The sequence below is a fragment of the Rhipicephalus sanguineus genome, unplaced genomic scaffold (assembly GCF_013339695.2).
Source record: "Rhipicephalus sanguineus isolate Rsan-2018 unplaced genomic scaffold, BIME_Rsan_1.4 Seq800, whole genome shotgun sequence".
NCBI lineage: Eukaryota > Metazoa > Arthropoda > Arachnida > Ixodida > Ixodidae > Rhipicephalus > Rhipicephalus sanguineus.
In genome coordinates, this window is record NW_023616015.1 from 103,811 (window position 1) to 118,640 (window position 14,830).

The window sequence follows — 14,830 nt, forward strand, 5'->3', positions numbered from 1 at the left end:
CCAGTGTACAGGACACACTTGAACTCATGTCTAAATATGGCATGTGAATTATGCATCAGACAATAAGGTGTGCTAACTAAAGAAGCATAGGGTGTGGCGACCTCTAAAAACTTGTTTGCTTACCTTCATCGATCACGGATACCATATCCACTGCAACAGCGCGAACATCTGCCAACAACAGCCGCGCTTTTGCAGGGTCGGCGTCAGCACATTCGGTGAAGTAGTCCGAGCAGAGGTGGTGCCGTTACAGATTTGCTTTCATGCCAGGCCCACTAGGTCTCCTCTTTTGGCACGCGTCATTCCGCCAGCCGTCACACCTAGAAAATGGAAGAAATACCACCATGGATATCAAGAAACAACACGTAAAAGTGAAAAAAGTATTGACTGCGAAGCAGAGAGTAAAACATTTGTCCAAGCACTGGTTGAAAAGCGAAGCGCAGCTCGGCCGTCACGCAGGTAACTCGAACTTCTTGTAACACGGAATGCAAGCAGTCACTGCTAAGTAAATAGGTTTTGCGGGCTTCTTTCGTGTTAACGAACAGTCAAAGATGGTAATGTCACTACAAGAAACTGGGCATCGGAAAGATCCAAAGCCAAACCAGTTCGTCGAAGAAGCGTTTAAGCATATTCGGCAAACATGATTTGTAAGCTTTCTTCTCGTGGAAAAAAAAATTAAGAGCAACGGCTAACACAGACATTACCGAAGCGAAATTGCTGTCTGCGCGTCAGCTGCCATCAACTGGCTCACGAGAAAGTGCCAACAAGTAGCTTTGCATGCTTACAACATTACAGAAAAATGGGCTGTGCCAAAAAAGAAAACACTCTAAAGGAACAGCGGAAAATTTTTCGGTTCGCCCTGTAGCTTTTTGATAAGCATAGCGCTTGCTTCTTCGTAACGACCGCATAAAAAGTGCGCTTACCTGTCGTCCGCTGGGAAGAGGAAAAATTTCGCTCTGCTCTTCCTTCCTGAGTTGTCGCACCACACAGAAGCGTAGCACACCTTGTTTCCTTTTCGTAGTTTTTCTGACATTTTGAGCATGGTAGCACCCATAGACAACAAAATTTTCCCCTTCAAGGCATACTAAAAAATGCTGCACGTGCACACAGTGAAAGCGGCAGGAGCAGACGCATTGAATGGCAGCAGAAGAGATAAGAGCGAATGCGCCGCCCGTCGGCGCAACGAATGAAGAGTCTAAATAAATATATAGGGTGTTCAAAAAACGAAATAGCCAAGAACACATCTTATTTCTGCACATAATTGCATAACTTTACTTTATTGATGCGCTGGTTGGAAAGATTAAGGCACATATGCAAATGTTGCTGAATTTTCGCTTGCTACCAAAAAACGAGAGTTCGAAGATATTGCAATGGATATTGTGCGACGGGAAGGGTGTTCCATTTTTGGCGCGGTATGGGTTAGTTTTAAAGGCGGACGTTACACTGGCGGATGTTTGATAGGTTGGTGTGATTGTTGAGCCTGACGCGTGAGCCGGTACTCGCCTGCCATGGAAACATTCTCGTATCTCAATATTAAGGGGTGTTGCGAGGACACAGCGACATTCCCTTGCACGTGCAATGGCTACACGCAAGCTGTTAACACAGGATTACACGACGCTTTCGCGCCATTTTTGTCTAGCTGGTGCGCTCACTGCGGACACAGCCCGGCGCATGATACCCGCCTGGGTGAGTGTTCTTTCTTAACATATATGTTCGTGCTGTTAGCGCTCACGTTGTTGCATGCTTGCGCTGATATATGAATTGCGGTATTGAACTGCCAGAATATTCTTTTGACGGCTTTTGAAATAACTACGAGTATGCGTACGAGTAACTAACTATACGAGTGTACGAGTACTTTGTTGTAATCGCACACCGCGTCAACTATACGAGTGTACGAGTACATTGTTGTAATCGTCATCCGTCTCTATAGTCGCGCACGTGTTGTAGTGTTGGTCGCATTTATTGTGAACTCTCATACAGTTCAGACGCTTTCGTCGCACTTGACAGGTGTCACTGAGATAATCACTTCGCGCTGCTTGACAAGCTGTGTAATTTTAGCTCTCGCGTGGCTTTTTATCTTTCGGCTAGCAACTGTTCTCTGCATTTATGGTCAATTATACAATGCGGGAATCAAAGGAAGCATATCTTTGCTAGCAGTTGAATGATGTTAGGATCCGCTTTCATGGTAGGTCGTTACACTTCGCATTTACATTTCTTTTTTTACCTTTGGGAAGCGGAAAAAAATTTCCACAACCAAAAAAAATCAAATTATATCTACGGGGTGAATGATGATGAGTGGACGAAGCTCCGGAGGTTCATGACTCTTCCGTGAAAATTCGCACAATACATCATGAAAGATGTGAGAGCCAGTGTGTGAGGTTATATAAGAACTTTTATTCATTTTCTTAGATGAGGTTTGGCTTCCGTTGTCCCTTCCAAATTACGGCTTTGTGGTCCGTGAAATGCAAGAAGAGCGGTTCTTGTATGGGTTGCAGTTGGACGTTCGTAAATGCAATGTCTATGCACGTCCTGCACGCGCGTTTCCTCGCCGCTTCTCGGTATCTCGCAGTTTTCTATCTGCTCGGTGTCGCCGTGCACCTTCTGCTTTGCGGGCTCGAGCGTCAGGATCCGTTTCCCGGCGCCTCCGTGCAGCTTCGGCTTCGCGGGCTCTCACCTCCGGGTTCTGTCTGCGAGCGCGCGCTGCAGCCGCTTTCCGTGCCCTCCGCTCCGCCGCCTTGTCTTCGATATGGCGCTGCGACCCCGAGCGAAAGAGGAAGCGCGCCAAGAGCAAGCGCATTTTATAGCTCTCAACCCTAGTGGTCTCCCATCGCACTGCATCGAAACATCTCGAACGATCGCCTCCATCCAATGATCTAGTGACCGCTCATCACGCTATGCGCTCCCACACATCTGAATGGAGCGAGCGCCGCAGCGCCATCTCGTATTTTAATTCGTCAACTATGCTGCGCTAGAGCTATCTAGTGATATCCCGTCACACTAGCCTTTACCATGTATCTCTATGCAGCGAGCGCCACCAACGCCATCTAGTGATCACTTGACGAACTCTCACCGCCGGATCCTGTCGGCGAGCGCGCGCCGCAGCCGCTTTCCGTGCCCTCCGCTCCGCCGCCTTGTCTTCACTGTTCATGGCGCAGCGTCGAAAGAGGAAGCCCGCCAAGAGCTAGCGCTTTTCGACTCCTAACGCGCCATCTGGCGCTCTCCTATCGGAGAGCGCCAGATGGCGCTCTCCGATAACGGAGGGACTGAGATAACGGAGGGATAACGGAGGGACTGAGCCACCGCGTAAGAAGCTTCACCCCTAAAACATGGCGACGCTTTATTTCCAATGCCGAACCCAGTCGAAGTGTCCGAGGCCTCGTATAAACACCCAGCGCACTTGCGTGTATTGGTTGAGTAAACATTCTCCTATAAATATCTGATGTCCGCACGAGGAGGCACAGATTACAACCCTCGCATAGTCGTCTACGTAGCAGTCTAACTCATCTTAATCAAAAATACGGGACCTTTACCTGACTGCTAATGCGACCCGCTGTTGCCAGAAAGCAGTGGCACAAAAGCAGAAAGAAATTACGTCACCTCTCATGGCCTGTACGTGGCTTTTCCAGCAGTACAGCTGAATGAGAAAATATTAGCTCAGCTGGCTATAAGTCGCGCAACACTGGGTCACAGCAGAGCTGGTAGGCACGTATCTGGTCCTGAATGGCTAGGATTTTACACCCTCACCTCTCTCTTTCCCAACCCTTGCTGTGATGTACTGTTGAACCCCTCAATAACGAAGGCCCTGACGAACGAAATTCTCGCGACAGCAAAGGAATCTGGCGTCCCCGGCGAACGTCAATGGAGTTGAAAGCATTTGACTCCTCTCGATAGCGAAGAGACTTTAAAAAGCACTCCCGCAATGACGAAACTTCAGCGAGTAATTCGTAACATTTCTTTTTTTGAAAGCATGATCTAGACGTGAACCCAGAAGTTCGAAAACTGCAGCACCGCTGATTCAAAAGTCGGGCACATATGTTTCCGCCAACAAGCATCGGCGCGACCATGGCTGTTTACATTTGAATGGATGATGATGATATAATGAGACTGATGATGATGATGATGATGATGATGATGATGATGATGATAGCCACAAGTTCAACAAGACGCTGTGCACTGACGCCGACCAGGTCGTGCACCGAGAGCTCTGCGACGACGCTTTCATCAAATGTGTGGTAAATTATCAGGTTGATGACGGGAGTGAGCAAAGCAACAACACTTAAGAAAGGCAAGTAAGCTCGCGCGAAGTCCTTGATGCTTTCGGAATCATTCCCTCTTTGCTCGGCGCCCACGACGAAGACGAAGCTTTGCAAAGCTATAAGCTGTGAGGCTTGAGCCGTCCAGCTGCTTTAAAGCAACCTAAACAGAGCCAGATAAACGACTTCTTCGAGTAAATAGGTTGTTTGAAGTAATCGGTGTGCATGTTTTTTCTAATTCCGTGATAAGAAAATCCTCACGATTACGAACCAAACTCGCTTCACCGGCGATTTCTTTACTGAGGAGTTTGACTGTAGTATACAAGGCCATGCTTTCTGTCCCTTCTTTCCATCTTTTAGGTGTCTGTTTCTTTCTGTATGTCTGACTGGCTATTTTACTCTCTCTCACTTTCTATCTTTTTTTTGTAGCGTTAGCTACACTTGCCTAGCCGGAACCGTTTTCGCGTGGATCGTCATGAGCCGTGCTGCGCATGCGCGAGGATCAGTGATGCCACACAGCTGGCTCACCGGAGCCGGCATCTCACGCGCTCTCTGCCACCGCCGCTGCTTGTCTGCGCTTTCGGGAGGAGTGGCGTCGTTGCCGTGGCAGGCGCGCTGGCGCGCGCGCAGATTCCGCCACCGCCGCGCGCGGCTCGCCTCCGCCGGTCGGCGCTTTCCAGAGGATCGACGTCGTAGCCTTGGTAGATGTATGGGCGCCAGCGCGCCCGCATCTATTCGCCTTCGCTGTGCAGTCGCCGTCTGACACTGTGCTGGAGCCGCTTGATAGCACATCTGACTGGCGTTTGCAGGTGGGTAACGTCATAGAGAAGGAGAGCGCAAATGCTGCTCAACGGCGCAGAAGAGCCGAGAAGCTTATCTCATCGGATCCCGAAGTAGTTGCCTGGAAATTAGCGGTTCAGCGTACTAAGAATGAAAAGAAGAAGGCTAATCCTAGACAATCTGGAAAGCTAAGAATAATCAGCTGAACCTTTGCTAACGCTACCTATATCCTCGCATAGGCGACCTAAGCCACTGCAATTTTTTTCCAGTCTCTCTCTCTTTGTACTCGTTCTTTCGCCCATCAGAAGTATAGCATCCCACGCCGGACAAATTGGCGTACTTGTTTCGGGAGCGAGGCAGAAGAGGACGAAGAAGATCCAGATGACGAAGAGGTCGAAGGGAGCGTTTGACGGTTAATGATGATGATAGTTTTGTTGCGAAGATGAACGAATGCAGAGGCAAAACTTTTTGACTTGCTGGGAGGGGGACGCGAGATCTCCCAGCATGGAGCCAAAATATCAGTTACAATATCCAGCATTATAATGCAACACATACCACCATGGTCAATTAGGTTGTTGCATGATGGTGAAATTTTCAGTATACAATTGAACCTCCAAGAAGTAAGGCTTCGGCAGCAACAACGCACTTTATACGGGAGAGAGCGGTCATGCGCACCCTTTGCTGACAGAGATCAGCAGCAGTTTCATACCTTTGTGCCCGATGTTTTCACATTCAGTTCACGTCAAAGCGATAAAAAGCATGCAGAGCCGTTTAGCTCGTGGCGGCGGCTGCGCTTCGTTCCTACTGTTCAGTTACGCCAAGTCAGATACAAAAGGAAATGGCTGGTAGCCTTACTTGGTCGAGTATTCCAATTTGTTGCTGTCTCATTCATTGTCTTCAGCGATACGGCGAATCACTTTTAATATCTAGGATAACTAGTGCGTTTTAAGTTGCTTCCAGCGGTGAGGACATCGCCAGCACACGAGGCGTCGTGCCTAGAAATCTATGAATGCAACAGGAGATTTCGCGCCCCGTCGTGTCTCCTGAATCTCAAAGGTTATTCCACGATACGTTGACATGGGTCCGAAAATTCACATGTTAGGTCTCACTGATTATGCTACGTTCTTAGCACATAGTAGCTGGTAGCCTAAATGTTAAGTTTTTTAAACTGCGGAGCTGTTTACGGAAGGAGAAACTCCGTTAGTCGCGAACAAAAACTATCATCGTCACGAACACAATAACTCCACCGACACTAGGGATGACACAATAGATATTTAATCAATTGACGATTATTTGTCACAGGTGGGACCATTAATCGACTAGCCTCTATTGATTAAGGTTTTTCGTCGAATAATGGATTAATCGACTTTTCTGACGCGCGCTTTCAAAAAGGCGGAAACGCCAATTTTGTTCGTGTTCGGACAGATGAGATTAAGCACGTACGCAGTGAAGCGTGGCCGCAGCAAGCACAGGGTCAGGTTGATTGGTAAAACATGGGAGAGGCCTTTCCCTGCAGTGGGCGTAGTTAGGCTGATGATGATGGTGATGATCACAAAACGTCCCGAAACACTAACCGTCTATCTCTAGAACATCCAGCGTATTCGACATATGGATTGACGTTTGCCTCACCTGCACTCTAAAAAGCGGCAATCCGCCGAAGGAATTCGATCGCCAAACTCTGTGATATACATTGCATTAGGTTCGTCTATTAGGTAAATTACGCACGATAAAAATAACCTGCACCGATCGTACAGCAAACAAGAAATATAGCATGTTGGTCGCATGCCGTGAAATAGTCTTTACTCTGTATAAATCTGCGTTAAATATAGTCTTAGTGACAGGCTGAGCTGCAGTTACGAATACGCAGTCCATGCGGGACATTACGGACACGCGTACCTCGTCACATAAAAGAAATTCTTCACACCTGGAAAGTCTCCACCTGGCTGGGTTGGACGCGGCATTCAAAAACTTTGTTCCTATAGTACACCTGGAATAGAAAAGGCATCTGCGACTCGCTGACTCTTGAGCCCTTATACCAGCGCAATTACCGCAAGATCACCATCAGAGTGCCAAGGTGCACGACTGAAGCACAAAAGTGTCGCGGGCCGGCGTACGATCTCCGCATCAGGGCGTGCGATATCTTTTAGCGCTGCTGCTTTGCAGCCAATGTCGTGCACGTCTTTTGAAAAGTACCTCAAACCAAACATTTTTTTAACTCCCAAAGCTTGGAAACGCACAACGAGGAAGCATAAGCACAAAAAGTATTCGCCGAGAGCCCGCTTACCAAGGCTGGCCGCGTGACGTAATGCATCAGCCGCATGGACTCATTCATCACTCGAACTTAAAACGCTGCCCGTTACGCGCCACGAAAGCACTGTTGAGGTTGTTTCGGGCCACAAGTAAGGGTGTTCGAATAAGGAAAACCGAATGCAATACGAATCGAATAGTGATCCTACCGCATCGAATACAAATACCATTAGCACACTATTGAAATGGATTGCAAACAGCAAGGCAACCATTTTCAAGAAAGGCCGACAATTCTACAACTTTTTCTTTGATACAAATATTGCCAAACTTTAACAAAGTAACATTGCCGTGAGGTTTAAGTGAGAAAAGACGCAGCAATTGTGTACACTAAGGTAGGTTCCTACGTCGTCGCGGATATAGACGTCGATGTGCTTTTAACTGTAGGACGAATACAATAGGTACTTCAGTATTCGCGGGGGATCTTTGTCACCAGGTTTTAAATAACACTGAGTTCTAAAAGTTAAATAATGTTTCATGAATGAACATCATGAACCTCGTGATAATGAAAGTAGATTGAAGACACGTTCGCTTCAGCGGCACAAGAATTTAAAGCGAAAATTCCTTCATTCGTTGATGAGTAAAGCTTCGATAGTCCCGTAAAAGTTAGAACTCCATGCATCTTGGCAATTGATTATTTCAAAAATTGAAAAAATGATCCTTCCCTCTTCCAATTCGTCGTTCCTTCGGGGTTTTCACGTTCGTGCTGATTATTCTAGAAATATTTGAAAAATATTCTATAATACGAATGTGGGCTATTCAATTCGTGTGCCGAATCAAATACAAAGCTGTTCGATCTTCACTCAAACTTTTCGAATATTCGAAAATCCCTAGCCACAAACCTTAACAAAAATTTGCAAAGTCTGTAATCTATGGTGTGTTTGTGTGGCTGTATGTGGTTTTATGTGCTTATCAGTGTATATCATAGTATTCAGCCAGTACCTCGAATTGCACGTAAGGCGAATAACCAGGCTAACATCCCCAGCATTTAATTAAAACATATATCTCTCTGTCTCACACGAATACGGCATTACTTGAGATTCGAGAAATCTGTCGGCACTATACTCGTCAAACTCTTATCTTGACATTGGAGCGAAGGCTATGGAGGCGGGGCTTTAGCACACTCATGTTGCTCCGCAAGTAGTGTGGCAACTCGCGGATTTCGGTTTTGTTCGCGCGCATCGTGAACGCCTTTAGAAAATTATATACACGAAAGGTGGTAATGGTAGAGACATTTCGATTGCTCAGTGTCCATTTTAGTGTCACATTACGAGTTCATTTTTCTTGGAGAACTTAAACGGCGCGTTTACGGCCGCAGACTGAACCACTACGTCATGGACGCCATGTTTACCTTGGAAAACAGGCGTGCTGAAAAGGCGGTGCTGTCTAAGAATGGAAAGGAAAGGAAGGCATTCTTGTACAGTGAACCATAACTGTGTGTTACCTATGACTTCCGGCAAATGTATGAGGCTCTATTAAATAAGGCAGCATTTATTTCAGAAAGGCCAATGAGAAAATTATCAGTAAACTTAAGTACTATTTCTTCGCACGGTAGTAGGCATGCGTTTCGGTTCTGCAGCTTCCACAGTGCTGTCAAGAAAAGTTGTCGCCGAGTATAGACATCCGCTACATCTCGCCAGCCATGCGTCTACCACAGCCTCACAGTAGCTGATCTGGCTTAGCATTCTATAGCTTTCAGCACTTTAGCGTCTCTGCTGTCACCATCTGCAAATCATTTATACGAATAGGTTTGATCGATTAAGTGGAATAAATGAAAAGTCAACGTCGGTGAAAATTATTCGTTTGTGGGACACTTTTTATCGTTTAATAGATAATTCTCCCATCGATTTTACCATCTCTAGCCGACACGCGCACCCTTCGTCTCGTTCATCTTCCGTTTCGTTCCCAGAACACGTGCGCCGATTTGTCCGGCGCAGGATGCAATAACTCGGATGGGGGGATAACCAGCACTGAGAGAAAAGAAGAAAGAGGATGAGAGAAATAGAGAGAAAGAAAGAGATGAAAGACAGTAAAAGATAGAAAGACAGAGAAAGAAATTGGCAGAGAGAAACAGATAAACAAAAGCAGATACAAAAAAGAGGTCGAGAGAGACAGAGAGCAAAACCGAGAGAGAGAAGAAACAGAGAAGAGAGAGAATAAGAAAGGCAGAAAGAAATAGAGAGAAATAGGTAGGTAGATAAAGGAAGGGAGAAATATAGAGAGAGAGACGAAGAAAAGAGTGACAAAGCAAGAAACATAAACAGAGCTAAAAAAAGATAGAAAAAAAAGTCACAGTTTCGCCGCAATGGCGAAGCAATGAATGCGATAGCAACAAATTGGAATATAACGCGAAGAACAGAAAGCAGCTCGAAATTGCTAGCGCGTCCCTCGAGTCCAAAGGACGCACGAAAAGAACGCACACAGGACGAGCGCGAAATATCATGCGTCACAGCTCGACACTTGAAGCGCAATGCTGAAAGGTAAACCAGAACGCACGAAACGAACGTACAGGTACACACAGGACGAGCGCGAGCTAAATGTCACAGTCGTTACTTATTTCTGTTTGAACAGCGCGCTCCTTTTGCAAACGCGGCCGCTGCAGCGAGTGAAGTGACTTTTGTACGCTCTGTGACTTCAGCGCGGACATCGCGGGGAAAGCACAAGACATACAATGCTCTACCCCGCGCCCGTCCCCCTTCTTTCCTTGAGATAAGCGCACGAAGGCGAACACGCCCTGTAGGCCAAAGAGCATCGGCGTACGCAGGAGCGGGGCGGCGACCTTTAAAGCCCAGCGCTCAGCGCGCTGCTCGCGCCATCTACACCATCAACGCCATCTACACCATCTCCGCCATCAACGAGATGGTGCGCTGCTCGCGCCATCTGGTAGTTAATGAAGAAACGCATATAAGCGCCTGCCGTCTCTGAGTCCGGCCAGCGGTAAAGGGTGTGTATATAACGCTCGACGTTAGCTACGTGGACGATCTGCGTTTCAAGGCGTAGTGGCTAATGCCACGCGCTACCGAGCGAGAGGTCCCTGGTTCGACTCCGCACTTCGGAAGCATTTTCTGAATTATTCTTTGGGGCTTTTACATATATATACACTTATACATATACGGTGCATGACTGCGCCTGCGACGGGGACGGACAAAAACGAGCCGAGACTGTCCATATATTTGCTATCGCAATAAAACAGACGGAAATGTAGAAGAAGAAATGTGGCTGACCTCCGTCATAGGAATCGATATAACAGGAAAGTGAAACGTGTCGTCACGGTAGTAGTGATTCTTAATAGTGCATTGGCATATGATAGCTTGTACAATGTTATTGTTTTTTGGCAGATATATCCCCGCTTGATGAGGACGCACCCACGCTGACGCCTTGTGGCACATCTCCGTACCGACGACTGACGCCCATGATCATGATTTAACCCTTGAGGTAGCTGAAGTTGTCAAGATATACCTGGACACCGCATATGGTGAATCCCGCGACGAGCGTCGCGTCTTCCCTCTAGCCTGGCCGTTAATTCTCACTGGGACAGCGGGGAACGCGGTGCGACAGCTAGGCGAGCGTCCGAGAGCTATTTTTCGATATCGAGGATGCTATGAGCGAGGTTTGGGCTGAAGCCGCCACCTTGCGTGTGTTAAAGCGTTCACAAAATTACGCTTCTCCTATTTGAAACGCGCCGATTGGGACTGTCGGAGCAACGGTGCGTTGTCGAAGCTAATTGCGGAGGCAACGAAGTTTTTTTTTTCGAGCCTGGTGGCACACGCGTCACTGCCTTGTTATAAAGGAGACGCTAATAGCATCCATCCATTGAATGAAGAGCACAGTAAGAGGAAAGTGTGAAATATAAAAGGCAGGTCCATGTAGCCGTCGTTATGTGTTTCAATGGGCTAAGCGCCCTCTAGCCATCGTCGTCGACCGCGAGGTCGTGGGTTCGACTCCTGTCAACGGAAATCTTTCTCAGTTATTTTTCTTTGCTTTCTGATGTACTTCATTGTGTTGACGTATTTCCGTGACGGAAAAACGTCATGAAAGTCCTGGTGGATCCCGGCATAAAACACTTTCGTGTTAGTAAACATCTAAAATAAACGAAACAAGGAAGGCCGCCCAGCTTTGCAGATCTTTCAGGCTTGACACCACTAGTGCGAAGCTGCCGTAATTTCTCTATGTTCTCTGTACAATTTAAGACAGACGAAAACTGACTAAATAACGCATAAACAGACCCTCGCAGACCACAAAGAAGGAATATGTTGTGGTATATGGATGGATGGATGGATGAATAAACTTTATTTCGGTCCCTCGGAACGCGCCCTAGCACGTTGCGGGCCGCTCCCACGTCGGAACAGAAAGACCAAGTCTATCTGCTGCGTCGCGGCCCGTTGGACTGCCCATAGTTGTGCTTCGAGTCCGGAGCTCGTAATAGCTTCTTCCCATTTTGACTGCGTGAAGACTTCGCCGCCGTGTAACGCGGGGCATTGCCAGAGCATATGTTCGAGATTAGCGATATCTGCGCATAATGAACATGCATTAGTTGGCTGTATTTCAGGATAGATCTTGTGCAATAGCGCGGGGTAGGGTACGCCGACTTGAAGTAGCCTGAGCGACTCGAGATCAGCGATTAGAGCACTTGCCAAGGGCACCATCTCGGAACCAGCCTTGCGGATCCTCCGGGACAAGAACATCGAGCCACACCCACTCGTCTGGTTCCCAGCTCACATGGGACAGATCAAGGGAGCCCCGCCCAATCACAATGAGTCGGCCCACATAGCTGCGCGAGGACTAGTAGACCGCGTAGCTACCGGAGGGAGCGCTGAGGTTTTGGAGAATCGGGACCCGCCCACCTCGTATAACGAAATTACCAAACATTTTTACCTGGGGCGGAGACAGTACCCTCCACCACACAGAAAATTAAGCAGACCACAGGCTCCGACACTCAGGCTACTTCAAGGCGGGGCGTACCCTAACCCCGCGCTATTACAGTACAACTCAGAGCTTGATTCAAAAGCTGTGAAGTGTTCCCCTGCAAATCATCATGACAGACGCCGATGTACGTTGACCTGTCGACCTCCCCACCGGGATCGGGGCTAAGACGAAGGCATCGAGCACGGCATTTTTGTGGAAGGAGCTTGCGCACCTGTGGTCGAGTGAGCGAGGAGGCCAGTCCTCGCGGCGCCAAGCGGAGACCGACGGAGGTATACCGAACACCCTTGCTGTGCGGAGTCCTCAACGTGAGGTAGAACCGCTGGAAAGGTTCCCATCGAACCCGGGTCAGTGTTCACTTTCAGCCTGTTTTAGTTCACAGCAGGACGAAAGCCTTTCCCAATGATCTCCAGTCTATCCCATTCCGTGTGAGTTGAATCCATGTTCTCCCTGAGAACTTCTTAATTTCGCAACTCCATCAAACTCTGACTTCCTCGACTGCGTTACCCTTCCCTTGGTAATCATTATGTTGCTCTTGCTGTCCATCGGTTTTCTGTTGTGCGCATTACGTAGCCAGCCCAGGACCATTTCTTACGTTTGATAGAACGGTAGCTTGGGCTAGTTAGTGATGTGAATCAACATATTTACACAGCGCAAAATGAACGAGGAACAACATGAACACCATCATTGACAAAGTGCAAAGTTAGATACTGCAGAGCAGGGGTCAGCTAGTATTGAGGTAGAGGACCGAGTTGCATGAAGTCTAAATTCCCTACATAGGTACTTTAATGAAGCCGACACGGCGGAGGCCCGACGCGGAAAATTAAATGGGGGGGAATGGTTGCTTTGCAGGCAAAGAGCAAAAATTCGGCGAACTGACAATTATGTACAAAAAAACGTGGTTGATCCCTCCGTCATAGGAATCGGAATAACACGAATGTAAAGCTTGCCCTTACAGAAGTAACTGAATGTTTACTGTACATTGATATAAGAGGGTTTGCACAATGCATATTGATGTCTGGCAGCTAATGGAACCGTTTAACGTGTATGCACCCACTTCGATGATTGGTGGTACATCTCCATCCCGACGACTAACGTCCACGGTAAATGATTAAACAAACCCTTGTGGTAGCTGCAGTAGTTAACGGTGAAAGCGTAATCAGAGAACGAGGTGTGATAGCCAGAAGAGCGTTGCATATTGGACGCAGAACTTGGGCGCCATCCCGTGGCATATTAAAATGTGATTGAACACCACAGCCGGACTAGAGGGAAACGCAAAGCGCGTCGTGCCGCCCCGGTAGCCCGGCCGCGATTTTTCTCGGGGCGAGCGCGTGAGCGTGAAACGCGGTGTTACAGCCAGGTGAGGCAGGCGCGCGTCGCAGAGCTATTTTTGGTTTGTATTGGCGTGATGCTGAGCGAGGCCGACGCTTGGGCAAAGGTCGCCACCTCGCGGCGTGCTAAGGCGTTGACAAATGTAAACTTTATGACATGTGTCTATCCTTCTCTCTCTCTCTTTTACTCCCCTATTCCCCCTCCCCATGTGTAGGGTAGCAAACTGGACGCATTGTCTAGTTAACCTCCCTGCCTTTCCTAATTCTCTCTCTCTCTCTCTCTCTCTCTCTCTATTGAAAACGCGCCGAACGAGACGGACGCGTAACGCGTTGCAGGTGCTAGTCGTGGAGGCCACAGCAATGACGAATTACTTTACCTTACCACTCCCAGAGGTCAACACCACCCAGCCGACCGTGAGAGTGGTAGATATAAAAGGCGCGTTCGTAAAGCCTCCAGAGTCTGTGACCGTGGCGCAGTGGATAGCGTGCCCGGCATCTGTTGTTGCGGACCGAGCGGTCGTGGGTTCGATGCCCTTTGACGGTACCTTTTTTTTCTTTGTCATCTGATTGTGTATATTTTTTCGACGTCATTTCCGTGACGGAAATACGTCACTGAAGTCTTGGTGGACCCCGGCATAAACACTTTCGTGTTAAAATGTCTGGGGTTTAACGTCCCAAAACCACGATATGATTATAATAGACGCCGCTGTGGAGGGCATCGGAAATTTTGACCTCCGGTGTTCTTTACCGTGCAACAAAACCAAAATGGGGGACGCTTAAGGTTCGCCTTTAAGAGTTGAACGCGATAGCGATATCCTGCCCCTAGTGCGCACTTCGACCACTACGAGTGTTTAAACTAAGGGTGTGTGCCTTATGTAATGGGTAGCATGTTTTAAACCAGGAGAAATTATGCGCGAGAAACTTTTCGAGGTTGCGATGCACCCACTACGTGGCCTTAAGGGAATACGCGCAGTAATGTGTGTGCCTTTTGTAATGGGTGGCTGTCTTTAAACCACCAAGTCGTTAGGATACTGGCATGGTGTGACGCCGCCCGGCAATGTACGCTTGTACCACGCAATATTACTGCGATATTAAATCTCGTACCGTGACACCTGTATACAGGACGCGTATTTTTGGGAAGCATGAAAGTTACTTTCAGTGCTGCTCCAACCAGGCAGCATCAGAAGTCAAATTCTGGCATACGCGGACGATGTCGCAGTTTGTTGCACCGACAAGAAAGTG